The sequence below is a fragment of the Camelus dromedarius genome, chromosome 5, assembly GCF_036321535.1.
Source record: "Camelus dromedarius isolate mCamDro1 chromosome 5, mCamDro1.pat, whole genome shotgun sequence".
Taxonomy (NCBI): Eukaryota; Metazoa; Chordata; class Mammalia; order Artiodactyla; family Camelidae; genus Camelus; species Camelus dromedarius.
The window spans coordinates 63,082,693-63,107,042 of NC_087440.1; positions in this window are offsets into that span (position 1 = coordinate 63,082,693).

The following is a 24,350-nucleotide window of genomic DNA, read 5'->3' on the forward strand; positions in this document are numbered from 1 at the left end:
GCAACAGTGCAGAGCAGAGCAGAGCAGAGACTAGCCTTCTGGAGGCAATTGGCAGTGACCATGGCCTTGAAGAATGTCCAGCCCACAGCCTGGTAAAATGAGGTCCACCAGGCATATGCCATTAACTAGGGCCAGCGGAGTGACAGCAGAGAGTGGAGTGGAGGAGTGGACAGAGGCTGGAGCAGGGAAGAGAGGCTGATTATAAATGGAAATATATCATGTAAAGGCCCTCCATCCGTTTAGAGACTCTTAAGGAGATAAAAGAAGGCAGAGGACTGAGATCCTGCACCTTGGTAGGCACGTGAAATTGATCTAGAAGACACACTACAAACTGTTAAAGTGACCTTACCGAGGGTAGGATCTGGGGGGTATTTTGGTTTATAAGTGTTGTCCCCTTAGGCCAGTTCTGTTGATAACTACCAATTCGCTTCGATTCTCTAGGGATAGTAACAGTGTTAAGGCGGTTTCGTTCTGGGTCCAAACATCTTCATTCGTCTTCTCTTTAGCTCTGTTGTGTGTTGATGTCCCATACTCATCTGTGTCCCTTGCTGGCCCGGCTGGTCAGCACTATGCTGGCTCCTCCCCTACATCAAAGCCTGTAGAAGGATTTTTTTGTACTCTCGGTCTTTCTGTCCACAACTGTTTGCAAAAATCAGGCTTTAATATACACAGACTCCTGCCTCAATTGTATATGGCCTTAATCAATTTGGCTTTCTTTATTTCTTTTTTATGAAAGCTATTGTCTTCTGATTACAAAAGAAATACATGACCATTGTAGAACGCAATTGATTTTCTGGAGCTTTTATTGTAAATTTGCATTCCCTATGAATGCCCATCTGGCCAATTTGGGACATGCTGGAGGGACAGCTCTCCTTGAATGCAAATTCATTCCAGGCAGCCTTTGCTGGTGAACGAGGACTTGTGGAGAAACAAGTGTTCACAGCTGAGTGCTGCCTGGACAACCTTTATCATTGTGCAAACATCCTTCCCCTATAGTTGTTTCTTGGTCTCCCCCTTTCAAACATGCTTTTAGCAACAACAGCTGGAATTAAAAGGCATTCACTTACCAAAAAACTGTGGCCTTGCAAGGGCTTTGCTGCTTCCTTGATTTGTGCTCTCCACTTGGGCAGTTCACACGTGATTAGACGGGCCACCTCATTTGTGTAAAATTTTGCAGTTCCTTCGTGTGCTGATTTTATTGGGCACCCTCTTTGGTTTCTGAGTACCCAAGCGAATGGCGCTGACATTCATTTGATCACAGTAGGAAAAATCAGGTAATTAGCAAAGCCCACGTGCTATTGCATGCTGCCTATTTTCTTGTCCCCTTTCACTCCTTCTGAACTCATCAAGTGCTAGGGGTCAGATACTTGAAAATGACCCATTCTTGTAAATGCCACGGGGAAAAAAAAATAAACATTTATGGAACATCCAGTCTGTGTCATTCACACATCTCCCAGGACTCATTATCCTCACCACGACTCTTCGAGAAAAGTATTGTCCCCATTTTATAGGTGTCCCTGGTAGATGAGTCAAGAAACTGGGACTCAGAGAGGTTAAGTACCTGCCCAGGAATTTCAAATTGGGTCATCAGAGTGGCTATGAGTTCTTAAATACTATTTCAGGGCTAGGGCCAGAAAAATTGCAACTTGAGGAGAACAAATTAAATCCTTTAATTGTTACATTGCAAAGACCAAAGGTGTTGATTTTCTGTCCAGAATATTTTTTCAACCCTTTCTCAGCTCTATTTTCTCCTGTTAATCTGACCAGCCTCTTGCCAGGGATTGACATACGGCTGGGAGCAGATTTGTGTGAGCACCGACAGAGGACAGGCGGGCCCGGGGAAGCCTGCGGCTTGGCTGGTGGGGGTGGCAGCTTGGTAACGGACCTCTGAGAGTGTGTGTATGAAATGTGCACCTTTCACTTCCTCTGCTACAAAAATATCCATTAAGCTTGAATAATCCATGGGTTTCCCCCATTTTCAGACAGAGGAAAATCAGCACAAATTGGCTGGAGTGTTCTTTCCTCTAGGCTTTGATCATTAATCATCTTCAGCTCTTTCCTGCCCACTCTCGGCCCCCCACCCAAAAAATGCCCACTCCCACGCACTGCCATCCTGGCACCCACTCAGAACATTTACTAGGCGATTTGTTCATTCTTGAGCGTAAAGTAGATATGCATTCAGCGTTTTGGAGACTGGTTCTGTGGAGAAGGTGCCAGTCTGCTCAGCTCAAGGTTGGAAGAGGGCTTATCCAGGGCCCTTCGTGCCGGCTGGCCAAGCTGATGGGCTTTAACATCACAGTCTGGTCCCTGGCAGGGGCTGTCCTGCACTTGAGCCAAACAGATGTGTTTCTGCAGACCTCTCCATCTGACACCAGCCAGAGAAAGCCTCATTTGTCTTTGCAAGGCCTTCCTTAACCCGCACTCTTTTGGGAAATGATGCTAGAAATTCAGGGCTGCTTGAGCCGATACTGGCGAGTAGTCCTGTGGTTTGGGTAACTCCAGGCCCACATGACAGGATCCCCGCTCCCTGGAACAAGGAGACCTCAAGAGGTCATGTAGTCTTCCTTTTCTTCTAGGGAGGGATACACCCAAACCTGCCAGCAAAACGTGTCTCCTTTCCAGCAGCACAACGGTTCATGTGCCAAACCAGGGGCCCTGTACGCAGGCGCGCACCCCTCCCCTCACCATGGCTCTGCTGGGGAAAGTCGGGTGGAACCTATGAAACCACGGAGATGCAACTGCTTTTGTCCTCAAAAGGAGACCGCTTCATTAGGTTCACCTAACAGGTACTATTAGCACCATTTTCCAGCTGAAGGAAATGAAGCTCAGAGAGGTTTTTTTTCCCAGTAAGTAGCAGAGACAAGAGTTTTTACTCAGAGCTGAGTGGTTCCACATCCCACTGTTTTTCAGTTTTTTCAAGTTGTGAAACAGTCTAATCACACACAGAAGTACGTATACATAGACATCATGTTTCATGCGTAATTGGAAAAGAGGCAGAACAGTGCTGTTATTTTAAACAGAAGGTTGGTTTATTATGTTGTTTTGTTTTTACTATTGCTTGATTAAATTTGGCATTTAAAGATTTTCATTTTTCGGTTGTGCAAGAAAAAAAAATCAATTTATTTCCTTCCCTTTTTCCTCCAGAGAAGGACGTCATCCTGACTGGTGTGCAGTACCCCCGTGTATGACTTAAACACCTCATTCCACAGACGTGAGTCCATCAACATGTGATCGCACTGTTTTGCATTTTTAAGTTTTATTTCATCAATGTCAGTCTGTGGTTTGCTTTTCTTTTTTCCTTCTGTGACTTGTTTTTTACTCAATTTCTGTGCATTAAGTATCTATTCCTGTTGCCATAAATAGTTTTAGTTCATTTATTATAACTGCTAAACAGTATTTTATTATTTGATAAGCCACAATTTATTTCTCCATTTTCTGGTTGATGTCCATTCTGGTTATTTCCAATTTTCCAGGATTAGGAACAGCACTGCAGTGAACATCCTTACATGTGTCTCTGTGTATACATTTGAGAATTTCTCTAGGAGTGGATTTCTGGGTCTTAGAGCGTGAACAGCTTCAATTTCATTGGCTGTTTCTGAATTTCATGCCAAAATGGCTGCATCAATCCACACTCCTATTAGCCACATGTGAGAATTCTCTTTTCTCCACATGCTCATCAATGCACTGCATCGTTAGACTCTCCTGTTCAGCTGATATGATGGTGTAAAATGTATCTTGTCATTGTGCCATTCCTGTTCCCCCTTTCTTTAGTAGCTTCAGAAGCAGGGATGCCACACCTGCAAAGACCATCTCTCTGTGTACTGGTTTGTTTTCTTAGGCACGAGAAGGAGTAGTACTGAGCATGAGTTGTGTTAAACCAGCCGCGTGCATTTCTGCTCTGTACATGGACACACGAAACACGTAGTACCCAGCACTGCTGATCACCCTTCCTGTGCTTGAAGACTTTCCCAATTATGAGTCCTGTCTCCTTAGGTTGAAACCACAAACACATTTCATTAACCCAAGAAAACAGATTTTTGGCAGAGCTATGATCTGTCAATCAGATGTGTCCACATGAGACAAATGTGGAATGTAAGGAAGGAGGTGCTGTGTGGAATCTAGTCTGGTGAAAGGACAGAGAAACATCCTACTTTTGGAGGCCACATGGCTGGAGCTCCCAATGGTAGCATCCTACTGCCAAGCTCAACCATGGAGCTGCTGAGATAGGGTTTCCACTGGAGCAATCTAGGTGCAGTTATGCGCTATTCCAGGATGCAATCTCAGTTCTCTGGCCCTCTTACATGTTCTCTGAGCTATCTTTTACTAAATTCCTTGGCTGTGTAAACTCTCTGGAGTGAATTATATTGTTTGTAACCAAGAACCCCATCATCACTCTCATTTTCTGCTATTTGGCCGTTGCTTCACATACTGATATGTGTCCCTCTCACAAGCATTCTGCAAAGCAGGCGTTAGCCCTGTTTGATTGAGGATGAGTAACTTGCCAAAGGCCATGGTGCTAGTAAGCGGTGTAGCTGGGACTTGAGCCCAACACTGACTGACTGCAGAGTCACCGGAAGGAGCTTGCCGCTTCCCACTTCTGGGGGCTCTCCTCCACATCACCTGCTTTTTTCTCTTCATGGCACTTACCACAGGCTAGAATTATCTTATTTACATGTTTACTGCTGTTCTGTCTCTTCCAACTGACAGATGAGTTACATAAAGAGTGGGGACTAGTCCTCGTTCACCACTGAGTGTCCAACCCCCAAATCACACTTAGCACAGTGGACACCCGTACAGGTCTATTGGAAGAATGAATGAACCAAACCAACCTACCATGGACTTCTTTGGGGAAAATAATGGGACCCTGAGTTCCTACCCAGCTCAAGATACTTTTTAACGCTCTATTGTGTGTTGTTTCATTCAATAGTGACAGATTGCGATGCCTCACGCCTCTTTGGACCTGAAGGTGCACGGAACGCCTGCTTTTCTGTTCTTCCTCGATGTTTCTAGTGCTCCCAGTGTCTGCTCAGATGTGCTGCCGTGCCCGTCGCCTGGGACTGTATCCCCACAGTCAGGATGGTTCCAGGGGCTTGAGGCCGGAGGACACCCTGTGGCAGAGCTGGAGAGAGCGGAGTGGGGACTGGCTGCAGCTGGCAGAGGCTCCGCCCCTCCCTAGACGCATCTCTTCCAACGCCCCACTGTGAACTGATCCTCAGAGCTTGTGTTTGGAGTGAGTTAATGGAGCCAGAATTGCCCTGGCTTCTCACCTGTGAGGGACTCCAGGCCAGATGGCCTCAGTGAATCTATCTTTGTCTTGACAGCCATTCTGTGTCTACTTGGTTCATCACAGCTCTTCCCCTCCTCATTCTTTCCCATCAATTCACTGTCCTCTGCTCTTTCGGGCTAGCTAGATGGTGTGTGCAAGTTACTCAAAGATCAGGCGCTGCTTTTACCAAAGGCAGGTCAGGGCCTGACTTAGAGCCCTTTCCGTTCCTGGCTCCCTGCCTTGCCCACCACACACAGACACACAGAAACACAGACACACCCTCCCCCTTCTCCTCATACATACAACCCCCTACCCCAACAGGCATACACCCGCACCACACACACAACACACACACCATCTACAGCACACACACATAATGCAACACACGTACATACACGTATCATATACATACCACACACACACACACCAAAAACACACAAATATCCCCCGCAAACCAGTGAGAAAGTCAGCTGTGACCCCCACTGGTGGGGACAGCCCGGGGTCTGGCCCTTGTCCCGAGCACATCAGTGATTCTCCTTGGGACTGTTGGCATTTGAGATACAAGACCATCTGACCATCACTGACTGTTTAGCATCCCTGGCCCTGAGACAGTGCATGTCAACAGTGTGCCCCGTCCTTGTGACAGGCCCCAACGCTCCCTCCCACCTGCCAGTCCCGCTGCTTAAGCCCCAGTGAGAGGGCATCTTGCTGGAGGCCGAGGTGTAGGGTCTGAAGGGCATGGGCAGGGTCTGAGGGGACAGCACCTCCACCTGTGGGGAGGGCTGGCGTTCCCATGTGAAGAGGGGGCTGGACTCCGAGGGATCCCAAGGAGAGGGCTGCCCGGAAGGGGCGGGGATGGAGCAGGGCCTGGGGGAGGAGTCCACGTGAAAGACCAGGCTTGTGGAGGTTCTCCTCTGTGAGTCCAGGTGTCCACCTGTGCTTCCCCACCACCTGCTGCTCTCTCAGACGGCTGTCTATGCTGACTTTGACCCGGAGAAGGTTGAGTTGGTGGGACGTGTCTGTGACGAGACCACGGATGCTTCCACACCATCTTGCAGTGGCTCCAGCCAGGGAGGAATGGAGCCCACCCGCGTCACCTCACGGCAGGGTCCCCTCGGCAGAGAAGACCCCTCCCAGAGGGGCTGGTATAGATGCAGTGGTAACCCCGGCAGGAGAGATTTTAGGGTGTCACCCCCTTTGGGAGGGCATTCAGATGGAAAGCCACATTTAACAATGAATTTTATGTGTCTTTCAGGCTAATCTCAACACAGTTGCCAGAGTGATCCTGTTAAAATATAAATTGGATCACATCACTCCTCTGCTCAAAACCCTGCAGTGGTTCCTTATTTCATGCAAAGTAAAAAGCAAAAAGTCCTCAGAATTTGTTCTTTGTTTCCTTGTGTTTCTTTCAGCCCAGCAAAGAGCACAAATGCTGAAAGCTCATTAGAATTTTAAAGACTTCTTAACCAGCTGATCCATTCTAACTTTTAGAATTTCTGAATTATTTTTTGGCTTCACTCTGGCTCTCCTGTGTCATTTTCATTAAATTAGCACAAAGCAATTCTCATCCCCAGTCTGGAAGAAATCCTTTCACTCTCTGTCTGGGAGTGGATGCATGTCCTGCTTCTCACCCAGGTCTTTCAGTTCCCAAACTTCTGGCTCAACAGACAAACAAACAAACAGACAAAAACAAACAAGCAGGGGCTATAGGAGAGCTAGGAACGTGCCTCCAGGAGGCTGGCTCAGGGATGGGAGGGACTCTGTTTCACAGGCTCTCAGGTGGAGACGTGGCATTGCTTTACGTTTTGGCGATGATTACTTCTCTGACTTCACCTCCTTACACTGTCCTCCTCATTCACTCTGCTCTGGCCACAGTTCTATCCCTGAAACATACCATTGCTGCCTCAGGACCTTTGCACTGGCTGCTTGTCAGCCTGGAATGCTCTTCCTCTACGTACTTGCATGGCCCTCTCCCTCACCTTTTAGGAATCTTTGCTGAAATGCCACCTTTTTAGTGAGGCACCCCGACTACTCCTTCAAACTGTAAACAGTTCTTCCTTGATCCCCAATACCTCTTATTTTCTTTCCACAGTCGGTTGCTACCAGAATCTAACATACCAGATCAGGTATTTAGTTCATATTTTTAGACTCTTTCTCCTCATGAGAACATAAGCTCCACAAGAATAGAGATTTTTGTCAGATTTTTGTTGTTCACTCATCCCTAGTGCCCAGATCTGTGCCAATGGGAGCTTAATAAATATTGTTGAATGAAATATTTCCCTTAAGTTGGAACTCGTCTGGAGAAAGGGGTTCTGGGGATGTAATTGAAATGCTTTCCTATGCTGCTCATCTTTGTACCTGCTGTCCTTCCTGCAGTGGGATGCTTTCAGTCTATTCCTCGTACAGGCACAGCAATTAGATGCCCTCTGCACAACCCTGCTGATTTCTCTGCTTCCCAGCTTGGGTTGCACTGACCCGGTGAGCTGCATTTTGGAGCTCACCTTGGCCAAGTTACACCATTGCTCTGGGGACCCCTGGAATGGCCTCTCCCAGCCTGTGCTCGCTGGGCTTCCTGGTCTCCTCATATGTCACATGCCACATCTCCACCTGAGAGCCTGTGAAACAGAATTCCTCCCATCCCTGAGCCAGCCTCCTGGAGGCACGTTCCTAGCTCTCATATAGTCCCTGCTTGTTTGTTTTTGTCTGTTTGTTTGTTTGATGAGCCAGAAGTTTGGGAACTGAAAGACCTGGGTGAGAAGCAGGACATACATCCACTCTCAGACAGGAGAGTGAAAAGATTTCTTCCAGGCTGGGAATGAGAATTACTTTGTGCTAATTTAATGAAAATGACACAGAGGAGCTGGAGTTAAACCAAAAAATAATTCAGAAATTCTAAAAGTTAGAATGGATCAGCTGGTTAAGAAGTCTTTAAAATTCTAATGAGCTTTCAGCATTTGTGCTCTTTGCTGGGCTGAAAGAAACACAAGAAAACAAAGAACAGGAATTGGCCTTTTAGGTCGCATGAAGCTGTCTAATGTATCCATTTCCCTTGCTATGTTCAGTTTCTATTTCATTCCAAGATCCTCCTAAACTCAGGAGGTTGCCTTTGGGTTTTTCAGGACTGCAGGGGATGATCTAAATCTAAATAATAATAAAAAGCCACTGCTTTTATTGGAATTTTATTTTGTAAGTTGATGGAAACATTTCATATACACATTAGGTTTTGTAACCCAATCTTGGTACTTGCAGAGTCCCGCAGGGGCTGTTTCACTACTTGGGAGTTCCCTGACATTTGCATTATTCCTCCAAGGCAGGAGAAAATGCTTTCAGGGAAGGCAGAATAGTGTTTTTATTTGATAGGACACACATTCTAAGGCACACACACACACACACACACTCTCTCTCTCTCTTTCTTAAACGTGTTCTCTCATAAAATTACAGAGTTTCAGAATTGAAAGGACCTCAGAGAGCATCTGTTCTAACACTGGCATGTTACATATGAGGGGGTTTCTGCCCAGACAGGTTAAGTACCTCACCCAAGGTCACCGGCATCTAGCAGAAGGGACCAGACTACAATTCAGTTTCCCTGACTCAAGTCTAATTTTCTTTCTGCTACACCACATTGCCTCCCAAATAAGATAATGTATATGAAATCATTTTGAAAAGTGGAATGCATTATGCAAGTATTGTTTGGGGAGAGGAATGGGCAGAGGGAGAGTGAAAATGAGATTTCTTTCTTCAGAAACTCTAAGACTGACGTGTTCAGGTCTCTTTCCAAATAAAGTAAATTTATGTTACGTGAATTACACATCACATTTCTAATTCGGTTCCTGGATATGGCCTCCAGTAAATGAGCCCCAAAGGGGTCAAACCCAGATACATTTGTCATTCAAGTACACCTTCCTTCTTACCCCCTCTCTGTCTACCTCCCTCTAGTGGCTACTATAGTTATTGCATGTATGCCAACAGATTGCATACATACTTCACAAAATACTTACGTATTATTTATTAACAATATCTGGACTATTCTTTGGTATCAGTAACAAAGTAGAATTATTTTCATATCAGCAGAAATAACTGGCTAATATAAAACTTGAATACTGTTAAGACAAGTCTTTAAAACAGTTTTGTGATTAGAATTAGAACCTATTTAAGGTTTGATTATTAAATTGTTTTTAATAGACTTCAATCACATAAAAAGCCCTTATAACTAATTGAAATGTTTTCATCACAAGGAAATTTAATTTTTTTAAGGTAAAAGGCCAATTAAATTAACTAACCCAAGATTCAGCAAAAGAATGATAACTTGGAATTCTGACAATTACTAAATATTATTGCAAATGACTTGAGGAATTGAAATTTTATTTTGGTGCTATTAATATATTAATTCACTAAGTCGTATATTAATTACAAGTAATTTTTCATTAGTCTCGTGTTGCCGTCTCTGATATATATGTATATATACAAATATATATATAATTTCATCCCTCAATTCATTATGATTTCTGTGTTCTCTTCAAAAAAGCATGTCTAATAACTCAGTATTCTAGCCAGGCTCCTTGTTACAGTGTAAAATATTGGCAAGAACACCCACAACTCATTAGAAGGAGATTCTTTGGGAGTCTTTGGACCCTACTTCTTAATCTTATAAAATCCATCTAAAAATATGAGTGATATTTACAAATAAGAGCTCTAACTGGTCAGAGCTGGTCTCTGACCTGGAGGCCGGGAGTAGGGTGGGCGGGGCCACTTGCTAACTGCACAGACAGGGTCATAACCATAGAACTTGGAGAGGGAGGGTCCCCCTCTCCCTTTGGTATGATATGACTGCACAGATGTAGTGGGAATATGGCTGTAAAAACTGAGCACAGAATACAAGGAACAGGAAACAGATTAGCAACTATGAAGTAGCGACAGATACGGCAGGGAGATGCCATTCAGGCACCCAACTAGGAGATGTCCTTTGGCTCCACCGAGGCAGGCTGCCCACGCCCCCACCCCCCCGCCCCCGAGCAACCGCTGTGCACTCAGGAAGACGCCGCAGCTTGCAAGTCTCAGGTGATGAGCCACCTCTTGAAGGGAGTCAGGGCTGTCTGGCGGGGAGGCAAAGGGAAGACCAGGCAAGAGCATCAGCCGGCGACTCTGCACGCACGGGGCTCGGCTGTCCCTTCCGGTGGGACAGAAGGGAAACCTGCCTCTGGGGACTCTTCTGCACCCACTTTTCTCTCTTTTCTATTTAATTGATAGTCTTGTCTCCCTTTGACTGGGGCAACATGAGAAGGCAGGAGGGCTGAATTAGCTTTAGAAAGCAAACACCTTTTCTGGGAGCCTGGGGTCCTTTTAAAAAGACATAACTGTGTGGTGACTACAAAGTGTCACCTGGAATTTACTGCCATGAATGAGTCAGTTGTAAAAAAACAGCCGTTAATGAACGCTGATGATCTGAGAATACACTGGGCAAGCCCTGAGCTGGTTAGTCGCCATGGGCTGTGTTAGTTGGTTCCAGGACATGGAGTGACTGAAACCCCTGGTCAGCCAGTGTCTTCCCTGGATGCATCGGAAGTGCCCTGAAAACACCTTTGGCGAGCCTCGCTGTCCTTTTATTTCTTGAGTGGGGCGTAACTAGATTTCTTCACTGATTTTGGCTTGGAGGAGGTACCGGGGATTGAACCCGGGACCTCTGGGGCATTGATTGAGCTATTCCTTTCCCCTGGTTGTCCTTTTAGACTCACTCTCCCCTCTGCTCAGCACTGGGAGTTCGGAGAAATGGGTTGGCCAGAAATTCCTGGCTGAGAACAGAGTCAAAGGGAAAGGGGACACCTGGCTTCAGAAGAGAGCAGTGATTTGGGGGCAAAGTAGGTGAACTCATCTCCTTCACATGAAGAGCTAGGCCCCTGGGGGGACCCCCAGGCAGAAAGGGTTTATTGTTGAGTTTACTGCGCCAGTTCTTGGCAGGGCCATAAATCCATCCCGGCTGAGAAAACGCTTTACTTCCAGCACCAAACCAAGCAAGTCAGGCCTTAATAGACTGAAGCGGGTTGGCTGCTTCCATTCTTGAATTTGGTTCTGTCCACAAAATATTGATTTAAGGCACTGTGATTTCCTAAACCCCTCTCAAACCTGGAGGAGGAGGGGGTGTGACCTTGGCTTTAAGCAGAAGAAGCAAAAGGAATGAAGGGGACAGGCAGTGAGGGTTGAGTTCCAGGCCCCAGATGCCATCGTCTTGGGATGGGGGTGGGTACAGTGTACGTGGGTGGCCTGGGGCTTTGGAGATGGAGACCTGCATCTAAACTGGCATTGGCTGGAGGCGTCAGTGAAGGAGACAGCGTGCTTCTTGCCCGCAACTAACAAATCCTGTCAAAAACATCTAGAAAAGTTCCTACTAACTGACATAAGAGAACCTGTAAGACAGTCCAGAGAAGGACTCAGGGAGGGAAGAGGAGATGCGGGGAAGGGAAATGGGGCTCATCTGGGCGGGGCCTCTGGAGGGAGGTGAGTGGAGCTTGGCTTAGGGTTTAAAGATGGAAAGAGAAAGGTTGGCTGATTCATCTCTCACAATACCCACTGAGAGCCATGCTGGGGGGACTTGGCAGGAGGGATGAGAGGAAGACATTAAAGCCAGAACGTTCGCCCGTCTCTGTAACTCCGGTGCCTCTCCACCCCACTCCTTCCCTCAGGCCCAGCGGGGCCCACACATGTGGGCAACAAGGAGGGAGGAGGGAAGGCAGAAAGTTCAAGAAGGTAGAGTCTGATTTTCACTTGCCGCTTAGGACTGGGATGTAAATCAGGACGTGGAATGGCCCTGGGTCAGGGTGGGAAGGACGTGCTGGCTGTTCTCAGGTCTCCATGGGGAGAGGGTGAAGTTCAATATCACCTCTTAATTTCTCCACCACATGGGGATAATGACCATCACACTACATTGTTTCTTCTGAAGAACTGAATCTGCCTCTGAGCTTCCACGTGCCAGGGCTGAGCCACCGACCTGGGTTAAGGGTTAGCCCTGCCCTCCCTTGGGTCTTGTGGAAACCCCAGAGGACTCAGGCTGAGCGTGATCTCCTGGGGTGGGGGGGCCTCTGGTCACCACGCTCTTAGGGTCACTGCTGAGGAAAGAGCTGGAGGAACGGGTGGCCCACTGCTTCTGGGCCGCGTAGGCTCTTGGCCCCAGTTCCCAAGCTGCACAATGGTGCCTCTTCAGAGAGAGACCGGCCATCTCTGGGTGCTGTAGGGGAGTTAGGGAAACCAGTCTCTGCTTCTTGTGGATATTGTCATCCTTTTCTACCTTTGGCTTTGAAGAAATCACACATTTCTCTTCCTGGAACAGGCTGCTTCTGCTATTTCATCCCCTGCATCCTTAAATGGCCTAGTCCTCCTAGCCCAGTGCTTCTGTATGGGGGTGTTTCGTAGATGGAGGAGGGGAGGCTGTGTGTGCCCGCAGGTGTGTGCAAGGCTATCTCCTGGGCAGTTACAATGTCTAGCTGTAGCTGTAAGTGGCAAATGCCAGGGAAACTCCCTGGAGACTAGGGAGCCCAGCTGTTCAACACAAAGACCTTGGGATGGGAGAGGGGAAAATGTCCCTCACTTGTGACTCCCATTGAAGCAAAACAAATTCAAATTAATCTCCCAGGAGGTTATTCTGCACATGCCCATTGGCACTTGACGCTTGGTAGAATTGCCCCTATCTGCATCTACCTAGAGAGGAGATCAGGAACTTTATTGTTCTCACCCCCTTACAACACCTTCATCATCATCACTGACACGCGCGCAAGTGCAGTAATAGAAAGCCAGGTCTGACAGTTTCCTTCAACCAGGAAATGACCACGGGGCCCCTTAAAGGAAATCCATTGAGGGAGGGGGTGGTGCCTTTCCTGGCTGGGCCTCTGGAATTGTGTCTTGTTTTACCCTTGCTGGGGCAGAAGGGGGCGGTGCCCCAGTGCCTGAACCCCTTGGGAGGAGCTGGTGCAGCAGCACTGGGTGTGCAGCCTTCAGGGGTCCCTCGGGGGTCTTGGCTCCCCAGCAGGCTGTAGTAAGGTGAGGGAGCCTCAGAAACCAGGCAAAGACTGGTTCCTGCTAGGAACGCGGGTGGAGGTTGGGGCTACTGAGCTTTAGGGTGCTCAGACTGTTGCTCATTTGCAACAGTTACCACCAAGTACCACACAGAACAGGTGCGTCTCATTCTCAGCAGCACTGGGTTACCAACAGGTCCTCACCCCCCTGGATAAGGCACCGCGGAACTGTAGCCTGTCCTAAAGGTCATGACGATTGTATCCCCTGAGGATTTCCTCCTAAACTGCAAGCTGTCATCTGAAGTATGAGACACACTTTGTAGTGGGTTTAACAGGTGATCCAAATTCTGTGTGAATTGCGCCCATGGAGAGATCCAAATAAAAATCATCCAGGAAAGCCTTCCCCACACGACACTGCCAAGTATTAACTGCCTTCTATGGCTCCCTTCTATCAGGTCGTTAAGCTGGTTGCAATGATTTATTTAAAAAAATAAAACAAACCTCTCTTCTAATTCGTATTGTCTGTATTTGCTGTTGCTGCTGTGATCACGTTACCAGAGCTGTCAATCACGTCAGGAAGCCCAGAGGTGAGGAACTGTTTAGGGCGCTTCTGATCTCTCCTAGAGGACAATTGCTCCTTCTGGCATGTTCTTCCAGGCTTTGCTAGCACTAGTTTTAAAAGGATCCTGAAATGAAGTCCTGCCATTTCCCCTGGGAAGACTATTCCATGGTTAGATCTCATCACAAAGACCACTTTCCCCTTGTTATTCTTTCCCAACTTTTTCTTCTAAATGTCACACTGGCAATCATTAATCACAATGAATAGAAAGTTATAATTAATAGAGGCCCAAATCATTCAAGTGGAAGATTATTCTTTTGAATTCTTGCATTTTTCTTGGAAGATGTCCTTGGATTAATTATTTAGGGTTTCTTTTTTTTTGGTCACAGTCTTGTTTCCAAAAAAAGAACAAATTGATCACAGTAATGTGGGGGATGAAGGGGTTATATATAATATATGCAAGAGACAGGCTTTAACAATAAAATTAAAAGAAGGCCCCGGAGGGCCTTGCTGCTCCCCCTGCTGGCTCTTTAGAAAGGAAAGCGGGACGCTGCCTCCGCTCAGAGCTGTGCAAAGCCAAAGGATGCTCTTAGGATACCAACAAAATAACAAAACCAAGAGAGATCCGCCGTTTGTCAGGTTCCCTTCAGGTGCCAGGGGCACGAGTCCTGGGCGGGCTGGGCACAGAGGGTGAGGAGAAGGGTGGTCTCCACGCCTGTGGGAGGGTGTGGGGGCAGCAGTTTCCCTGGCCTGCCGTTTAGTGCAGAGGGTCCTATCTCTTAGATGGAGCCATCCTGTGCTCCCAGCATCAACAACCTACACCCACATGGGGAACGTGGGACAGTTAAGTCCCTAACCTCAACATGGAAGCAGCCAAGACACAGTGAGACGCGGAAGGGGGCAAGTTAGGAACCACATGGTTCTGGAGTCTGTGGTTCTGTGGCCTGCAGGGAGGCAGAGGGTGCAGGAGGCTCTAGGGTGACCTCCCAGGCCTCCCTGGTCCCTCCTGGCAACGCAGACAGCTTCTCCCTGGGGCGGGCTACATCGTGTTCCCAGGGACGATTCATATTTATGTCCTATGTTCCCATGTTGGTCTCACTGGGGCCACTTGTTTTTAAAAAGGACACCATTGTGTGCTGATTCTCCGGGCTCAGCAACTTCTGGGGCTCCAGCATCTCCCCGGTATTGGGTTTCGATGCCTGGACCGCATTCCTGATGACCTGACTTCACCCAGCTGGACTAGGGAAAGCCCGCGGACACGAATCATGAATCACAGGAGCTTCGAAGGTGATGGGATCCCTGGAGGGAGGTGTGGGGCTCCGGCCATGGGACTGGAATCCTGAACAATGCAAGGGCAGAGATGCGAGGAATGAGGTGCTTCATCCACATCTGCGGGACTGAATTTCATTCATTCATTCTCTCCCTCACTTGCTCATCGGGCAATAACAGAATTAGGAATTTGTTCTGATCGTAGCAATATATTGCAAAGTGAATCCATGTGGCTTAAAAAAGTTGTTTCACAGCATTGAATCTGTCCACAGTGTGGGAAACTATTGGCAAAATGGTTCTGATTCTTCTCCTCCCTACACTCATATGTAGTTTTAAATGTGGCTTTGCATCTTTCTCCTTGAACAGAAGGAATCTATTTTTTTCCTGCCCTTGCATCTGGACTGGTCCTGTGATTTCCTTTGACTGGTGGCAGTCAGACTGTGGCAGAAGTGGAGATGCCAGTTCAGAACCTGGACCTCAAGAATCCTTGGGTGATTCTGCTCTCTCCTTCAGAACCCCGTCACCGTGGAGACAAGCCCAGGATGGCATTATTCTCTCTCAGAAGAATAGATTCTGGCCACATGGAAGAATCAAGCACCATTTGTCCTGGCTTGAAGACATCATAGATCATCTTTCAACCTGCTGACCCCCAGACATATGTTAGAGTCCAGCCAAGATCAGGATAGCTGCCTACCCCACCTTCAGAGGACCACCAGTGCACAAGCAAGCCCAGGAGACTTCCCCACAGACCCGTAGGCTTGTAACCAATAATCAATGCTCACTGTTTTAAGCCACTAGGTTTCGGGATGGTTTGTTACACAGCAATTGCTAAGACACACACACACACTACAATAATAGCATCTATATCTATATCTCTATATCTGTATCTATATCTATATATATATCTCAATGCTTCATTTGGCAAATAGAACCAAGTCCAAAATTTCCCAGCAAGCTTGCCAAATGCATTCTTAGCGATGAGTAGCCAAGGCAGAATCTGTCCACCAAGCTGGAAGAATTTATTGTTAGTAGGAAATTCAATGATGTCCATCAGCCAGAGACATGGGATGGAAAGAAAGTTGTGGCATGATTCCTGAGAAACCAATCTACTTTGGATAGCTAAAACAAGTCTGGTTCCAACTGTGGCCAGACTTTTAGAAGGGGTAGGGAGTTGCTGTGACAACCAGCACACCCTCATCATGCTGGCCAGGCATCTGTCAGACACACCCTCAGTCCTGTTGGCAGCCTCCCCCAGCCCCTTCCTGCTCACCTGCATGGTCTGCAGACCTGGGCCTGGCAGCCACCTAGGAAGAGGGTTCATAGACCCTGGTGGAGAGGAGCTTGTGTTTCCATTGTTGCCAAAGGGACGCAGAGCTGCAGCTGGGGTGGCTCCCTCCTACCTTGGCCCAGGAGCTTATCACAGCTCCTGACTGGTGAAGGGGCTCAGGAAAGCACCACGGGGAGCACCACTAGGCCCTCACCGAGGGGGGCGCTCTTATTCTCTCTCCTGCTGCTGGGACTGTGGCTGTGACACAGGCCTGGGCAGAAAGGAGGCAGGACCCGTGACGATTTGGGATGTGGGGTGAGCCACAGGGTTCTGCTTTCTCAAGGCCCTGCTTTTCTCTCCCCCAAGTCTGGGATTCTCACCATTAGAGTCATAAGTTGACCTTTTAAAATGATCGTTGTGCACGTATTATCCTCTTTGTCTTGTTCCTCACTTGTGTGAGGCAAGTGATAAAGTTCCCACTTCCACAGAGGACAGGAGGTGTCGGCCAGGTGACCAACCTGTCCACAGGTCGTACATTTGTAATTGACAGACCTGGGGTTTGAACCTGGCTTGCCTGGTTTGACGGGCCCGGCAATCACCCACGCTGCTACACCGGCTTCGACAACAAGCAGGTCCCGCCTTCAAAGGGCCACTGGGAGCCGTAACCAGACAGAGGGACGGGGACCAAAGAGTCGCATCGAGGGGTTTAAGTCAGGGTCATCTCGAAGGAGAGGAGATGGGGCCCAGGACCCCTTGGTTGTCCACGGCCCGGCTGGGAATGCAGGGTCTGACCCCTTGTGCTCCCTCAGCTCTCGTGAGGCTGTACCTACCTCACTCGACTGATGTCCCTCTGCACCCCCTCGGTGACTTCCTTGCCTCCTGTGAGACCCCTGTGAGCCTCTGGAGACTGGAGCTTATGGAATATTTGTTGCTCATGGTGGGGAAGGCTCAGCGGCTGCGGGTCCACAGCAGGCCTGGGTCGGGTGCGGGATGGCAGGGGGACTGGGCATATCAGGCAAGGCAGGCCTGGCTTTGCCCAAAGTGGAGCCCCAGGTTGGCCCGCCGAGTCCTCACCGTTATGAAGGGTAATGCAAAGTCTGAGAATAAGACAGATCATTCTCGAGGAGTTCAGAGTAAGGAGAGCCCTTACGGGGAGAAGGCCGTGGAGGTGGAGCACTGCGTGGGGCTTTGAGACGGAGGAAGGGCCATTATTTCTCTCTCACAATCGTGTCCTCGCACCTCGGTGGTCTGGGGCCCTGCTGGTTCGGTAGCTGTTGATGAGAGTGTGAGAGAGAATTGCCGCTGGGCTGAGTTTCTCTCCCTTCAGGCGAGGAAATTCTTGTACAAGGCAGAAAGGAAGGCTGGCCGTAGCTGTGGGTGCCGAGAAACCAAGACATCGTAGCCGTTTCTGCTGATCGTGGTGGGTCCGTTAGGAAGGCTGCTCTCCGTGCTGAAGCGGTGGGAGGGGGACTCGGGCCATCCCTAAAGGCTCACGGTGCTGGTAGGGGGCAACCCCAAAGCTAGGCTGGGACCCAGGTCTCTAAAAGCAGGGAATCCCTCCTTGGCGTCCTCCGGCCCCTACATCAGGTTTCCACGGCGGGCCTGTGAGATGTGCAACTTCCTGGGTCTCCAGAGTGAGGGGACCTGGGCCGCGGAGTTTGCTTGCTTAGCAAGGTCTCCAGTGATGCTTCCAGCACACTGAATTGAAGAATCTGTCTGGGTGAGACCTGTCGGCCCAGGAGGCAGCCTTACGCACCCGCTCCAAGGCCAAGTGGGCGAGGACAGTGCTCCTTCAGTCTTTACAATGACACTGGTCCTCATGCCTTCCCTCCTCCATTGGCTTCCAACACATCTGCACATCAGAACTGCCTGGGAAGGTTTTTCTGAAATATGTATTTCAAGCTCTCATCCTGGAACAACCTAAATCAGAAGCTCACAGGACTGGTAGGAATTGCTGTGTATTAAAAACAAACAAACAAATAAAAAACAACTCCCTTGTGGGCTTTGATGCTCAACCAGGTTAGGGGACCACTGGGCTCTCCCCACTCTGGGTCACACATAGGCGACACCAACACCAACATCCTCAAATCAGTGCTCCAGGATTACCACCCACCATTGTCCTTTTAGTGTACTTACTCAGGGTATGAATTTTTTTACTTTTAATTTGGGGGGCGCTCTGAGTCAACTCATTTGCGAATCTTTGAAAACCAGAGGGAGAACAACGAACGTGAACTTGCAGGGGGTAAACTGAACAGCACGCCATCTGTAGCAGCATCAGCATCCGTTCCCCAAATGGCTTCACGCTGCCAAGACAACTCTCCAGGCCTTCGCTGTCTGCCTCCGTAGAGCTCGGGCCCTGGAGAGGTTCAATTATCTTCCATACATGTGCTCTTAGGGAGCCCGGCAAGAGAAAGGACTGCAATGTTCAATAATAAAGTTCCCAGGGCTTTAGAATAAAGGGGAAGGCAGGTGAGTCGGAGCTCAGCTTGCATTTCTGTGAGAGATTTGATTGCTAATAATTAGCCAATGATTCAATCGTGATACTTGCATTATTAACCTAATTGAAAAATAACTGATGGATGGTGTCTCTGTTAGGGACACATACGGCATGTGAATACCCATTCATTCATCTGACAAATATTTGTCTACCGCGTGCAAAATACTGGACAACTCATATGACTTCCACAGTTGAGTTGCTTATAGAAAGGAAGGTGTGACATCAGAGAGGAGCTACAAATTAAGGAGTTTAAGGGAGAGATTGTTCAGTTCGGGGAAAATAAGGACTTTTTAGGGAGGAGATGGAATTTGAGTAAGGCCTTGAGAAATAGGTTGGATTTACAAATGTGTAGCTTAGCAGCGGTGGGGAGGGGACATGACAGTGTGACTAAAACACAGAAGCAGATGGCTGTACAGTAGGTTTGGGGAGCAGTGTGGTGTTCTGGGTTTTTTGGGGTTTTTTTTTTTTTTTGAGCAAGAGAATGGAGAGCTCAAAGGTTAAAGAGATGATGGTGGGCCAAAGGATGGCAGGCCAGAAATGGGGTGGCCCTTAGAAGGCATAGGTGTCCCACTGTCCAATTCCAGTGCTCGTAAAAGACACGACCAACTGATCCTGAGAATCTTTTCCACTAACTCTGGATACAACTTAGGGTCCTTTCCCATGCTGTGCTCCACTCAGTCAACACTGGATCATTTGGAGTTGGCTCCTGAGGGAAAACTCATTCCATTCCCCTCTTTGTCTTTTTGAAGGTCAAAGGATTAGCATTTTATCCTGGAGGAAATGACTGGAGGAAACAATCTCTCCTCCCCTCCTCTCCCTCCTTCCCCAAGTGAAGGGTGATGCAATCAAACCCGATGTTCTGGATGATTAATCAGACAGCAGAGTCTGGAAAGGGCTGGGATGGGGGCAAGGAGTTGTTGAGTCTGGAGGCTGTTGCAGTAGTTTAGTAAGAACTGACAGTCACAGTGAGGGAAGTGGCAGTGATGATGGGAGCAGGAAGGAGAGGACAGAAGCAAGAGGGCAGAATCAGCAAAACTTGGAAGCTCATCCAGTGTTGGAAACTGGGAGGGGAGAGACCAGAGGACTCCAACTTCATGGCCCAGAGTATAAGCGAGATAGAGCACGGGGGAGCAGGCTACAGAGGTGTAGACGGTGAGTTTAGGTCTGGAAAGTGGTTGACTGCCAGTCCCTGCCAGACGAGTTGGTGGCTTTGAGGGAGCAGAGGAGAGTGTCTAGGACAGAACTTTGGCACAAGGGGCTTGCTGACCTCTTACAAGAGCACCATGTTTGGCTTGAAGACTGGAGGCGCCCAACCAGGCCCAACCCTGAAACCTGAGGCCTCCAGGAGCCTCAGACGCAGGGACCCCTTAACCCCCACCCAGTATTTAACCAGGCTGAGCTTCTCAGTGGATCCCAAAGCAGGCTGCCAAAGTAGATACTGAGAAAAACATCCTGCAGAGGTATATGCTGAAAAAAATTTTTTCTAAATGAAGTAGATCCATAGAAATTCATGGACAAAGGTAAACTCCCATACCGATTGCCTGAATCTTTCTTAAAGTGCATTTTCTTGGGCACCTTTGTGGTACCCCCTCACCATCTAGACCCCTCCTGTCTTCTGTCCTGTGGGAAGGCTTTCTCAGTGGGATATCTTGTCAGTCTGGCTCCTGCCGCATCTGCAGCTCCCTGCTCACTGCCCGCCCTCCCCGCAGGTGCTATCATCCCTCATCCCTTTCCTCCTCCTCGCACTCCCCTTCCCAGGATCTGCGTTGGCCCTCCTTATGCTCACCATCTGCCCGCTTCTCCCTTCTGCTGGGTGGGACTTCAGTTCCACCTGGATTGGCTCTGAGGTGGCCATTGCTTGGCTGGAGTTCCCTGTTTTCTTGGCAAGTGACACTCCTGCCCTCATGTGGAGGGCCAGCGTGGCTTTCTTGTTAGAGGTGTTAACCCGACTTACTTTGGCTGATGAAGGCATTGCCTTTGTCTTTGAATTAGCCACAGACTTTGCCCCTCTTCTGAGAGACAGCATCTTCAAAAAAAATTTTTTTTAATTGAAGTAGAATCAGTTTACAATGTTGTATCAATTTCTGGAGTACAGCATAATGTTTTAGTCATACATATACATAATATATTCCTTTTCATATTCTTTTTCATTATAGGTTACTATAAGATATTGAATATAGTTTCCTGTGCTCTACAGTAAGACCTTGCTGTTTATCTATTTGATATACAGTAGTGTGGATCTGCAAAGATAGACAGTGTCTTCACTTCTCCCTGACAGCAACCTAAAAAAGGCAACAATGACAATCATTATTGTGATAATAATAGTAGTAAGAACTTATACAGACTGTGTGTCCCCTGTACTGCCACCGTTTTGAGATCCTTACAAGAACTCATTTAATCCTTACAATAACCCTATAAGGTTGAGATAGGCACTAGTACTATCCCCAATTCATGCATGGGGAAACTGAGGCCACAGAGGTTAAATCGCATGCCCAAGGTCCACATAAAGCCTGCAGCATGGTAAGCCCTAGAAAAGCTCTGGCTGCCATGTTATTTCTGTTATTAGTTTGTGTGCCTCGGACTGTTGTGATCTGGGGAAATGCACCTTATCTTTCCAAGTCTCCGTTTCCTCATCGGCAAAGTATGGATCATCTATAATCTCCTTCTGATTGTAAACTTCGTGCACTTTGCTCATCTTGTCCCTGATTTCTGCAGAATGGGTCTTGTGTTCCCAGGGAGTCTATCTCCCTAGCTTTTCCTGGATTTTACAAAGAAATAATTGCTTGACTGATCTGGAAGCTTCAAGAAAACAACCTGAAATACGCCCAGGGGGATTTTGTCAACTCCCCTTTCTATCAGAGGGCTGTGAAGTTGTGGCTACCTCAGTTGTCTCGAAGAGCCTTTACTAAACCAGTTTTGTGATGCTAAATCAATGTTTTCCAACCTGAATTCCCTCTGGGAGAGATGAGGGAAGAGATGTGAGAGGCTGGGGCAGTCCTCAATCACATTTCTTCTCTAGCTAGATCTTGTGTCCCTACTGAATTAAGCAGACAATGCTCCACCACCCTGGGATTTGGCCAGAACAGAGATTAGAATCAAGGGCTTCCCCTTGTCCATGAAAAGGTTTCCTTTTCTTGGAAGAACCACAGTGACAGAGGGTGCATTGGTTTTGTTTCCTGATCTGTTGCCATTTATAGGCGATTGAAGTTCTGAGCTCCCAGCGCCCCAGAGAGACAGGAAAGCCCATGGGTTGGTTGTGTGGGCTCAAGACCACAGTGCAGGCAGGGTATCTTCTGATCTCATCTGGTAAAGTCAAGTAAAACAACATCACAGGTCTCTGAAGTCTCTGGCCAAGGTGCTAAAGGGCAGAATGTTAAGAGGGGGAAATTGTCTTTGAATCGTGCAAAGCACACAGCAGTGTCCTTGCCAAAGCAACACAGTGGAATCCTGTTGGGTATTAATAGCAACAGCTAGCATTTGCGGAGCACTTACAGTGTGCCAGCTGCTGTGCTAAGCACCATTTAATCCTCACAATGACCCTCCGAAGGAGGTCTTATTATTATTACCACCACCAACACTTAGATGAGGACACTGACACTAGGAGAGGCTGAACTCCTTGCCCCGATGACACAGCAGGGACAGGCTCTGATGCCAAAGCTCACGCCCTTATCCACTGCTCTCTACTGCCTTCCTCCCGAGTCCTTGGTGCTAAGGACGCCCCAGTGCAGATAAGGGGACCCGAGGGCAGCAGCTGAGAGGCTGCTTTGGGCCCATCCTTAGGCTGGGCTTCTATCTCAGGGGACCTTCAGTCCCAGGTCTGGGTCTTGGTGCTGTGGATTCAGAAAGTCTGTTATCAGTTATTTAGCAGGGATTGGGTCTGGAGCAAAGAATTCTTACTGATCTCAAAGAGGAATCAGGACATGAATCCAGATGTTAGCAACCAGGGTGACCTATACCTGCCATCTGTATGGTAATCACTCCCAGCAGACTGTGCTCAGGAGAACACCTGGTAGATGGGAACGTCACTCCAGGGACATTTCCACTACTGAACAATTCTTCTCTTTTCTGGGGATCTTCCTGCCTGGTTTATTGGTACTGGTCTTTGGAATTCAGAGTGTCTTCTTTCTTGATCTTCATTGGTGATGTTTCAATACATTCTTACTCCAAATTTAGTTTTCCAATATTCCTCCTTAGGCCCCCAAACCTTCTGTCATCACAACCCTACTTGAAGAAAATCATAGTAGAAATTCTGAGGTTTAGGTCTATTTCACACCAAGATATTAAAATGTCTGCCTTCCAAAGAAGAAAGATAAATGGATTAAGAGGCAGGAAACTGGGTGTCAGGCTCAGCTCAGCTCCTGGTGAGCCGTAAAGTCCCGGGCAAGTCAGCCCACTGAGTGAGCTGACTAGAGATGGTCCAACCCTCCACTGTACTTCTTGGTCTGGAAGAAGCTCAGCCTATACTCCTACCTGGGGCTGGGATGGAGAGACGATTGAGACCCCTGGCTGGAGAGTATGGGAGAAAGGCGGGTGTCAGGATAACTACCAGGAGGGGAGATTAAATAGTTCCTCACAACCAAGGGGCACAGGCTCTGGGCTACTTTGAGGGAAGAGCTCTCTGCAGCTGAGTGTCCACCCCTGAGACGCCCTCAGAAGAAATTTGCCCGACTGACTACAGCAGGGTTCCAGACTCCAAGGCACGTGGGAAACAAGAACAGGACCTGAGATGGACACCGCCGACATGGGTTTCCCTCCAGGTCATTGTCAGGTCACTTCCAGGCCTCGTGTTCCAAGGGAGTCAGGGCAATCTTTATCAACCTTCCTATTGTTGCTAGGTTGATATAAAAAGTCACCTTCTCAAAAAGTGATTGCCCACCTAGATATCTGGACTTCCCAGTCTCATTGGAGAGGGCTGAACTGTTTTCAACATTTCAGAAAGTCTCTAGGAAATTGTACATTTATACAGATAACAATGTGTATGCTAACAAAGATGATCAGTTCTTTTGCCTTTGGGCTTGAATGATATTATTAGCTTGGTGTGGTAACACTGGTTATCTCATGCTAACAGGAAAAGTTGATTGGCAGACGTCTATATTATGAATAAATAATAAGCAGGGAAAAAATAATTACACCTACTTATTTGTCATTTACACCCTGTCCTGTTACACAGCTGCCTGGAGGTGGTTGATTTACTGCTTGATTTTTAAAAATTATAAAATATATTTCACTCCGTTGGGCTTTTGTAGGAAAAACCTGATGAAGGTAGTAGGAGGGAGTGAAGACTTGGCAGGCTCTCTGCTGGCCTTTTCTCTTATCTCAGAGGTTGGTGGTGGCTGAGGGTCAGTAGAGGAAACCTAGAGGCCGCTCAGTAAGGGGGATACTTGGGTTCAGCTTCACAGACTCCCCTCCAACTTGGGGGTGCGGATGACTTTTTACTACTCTCTGATAAAGTCATCCATATCTTCATGGTCACCTGGGTTCTTGAACTG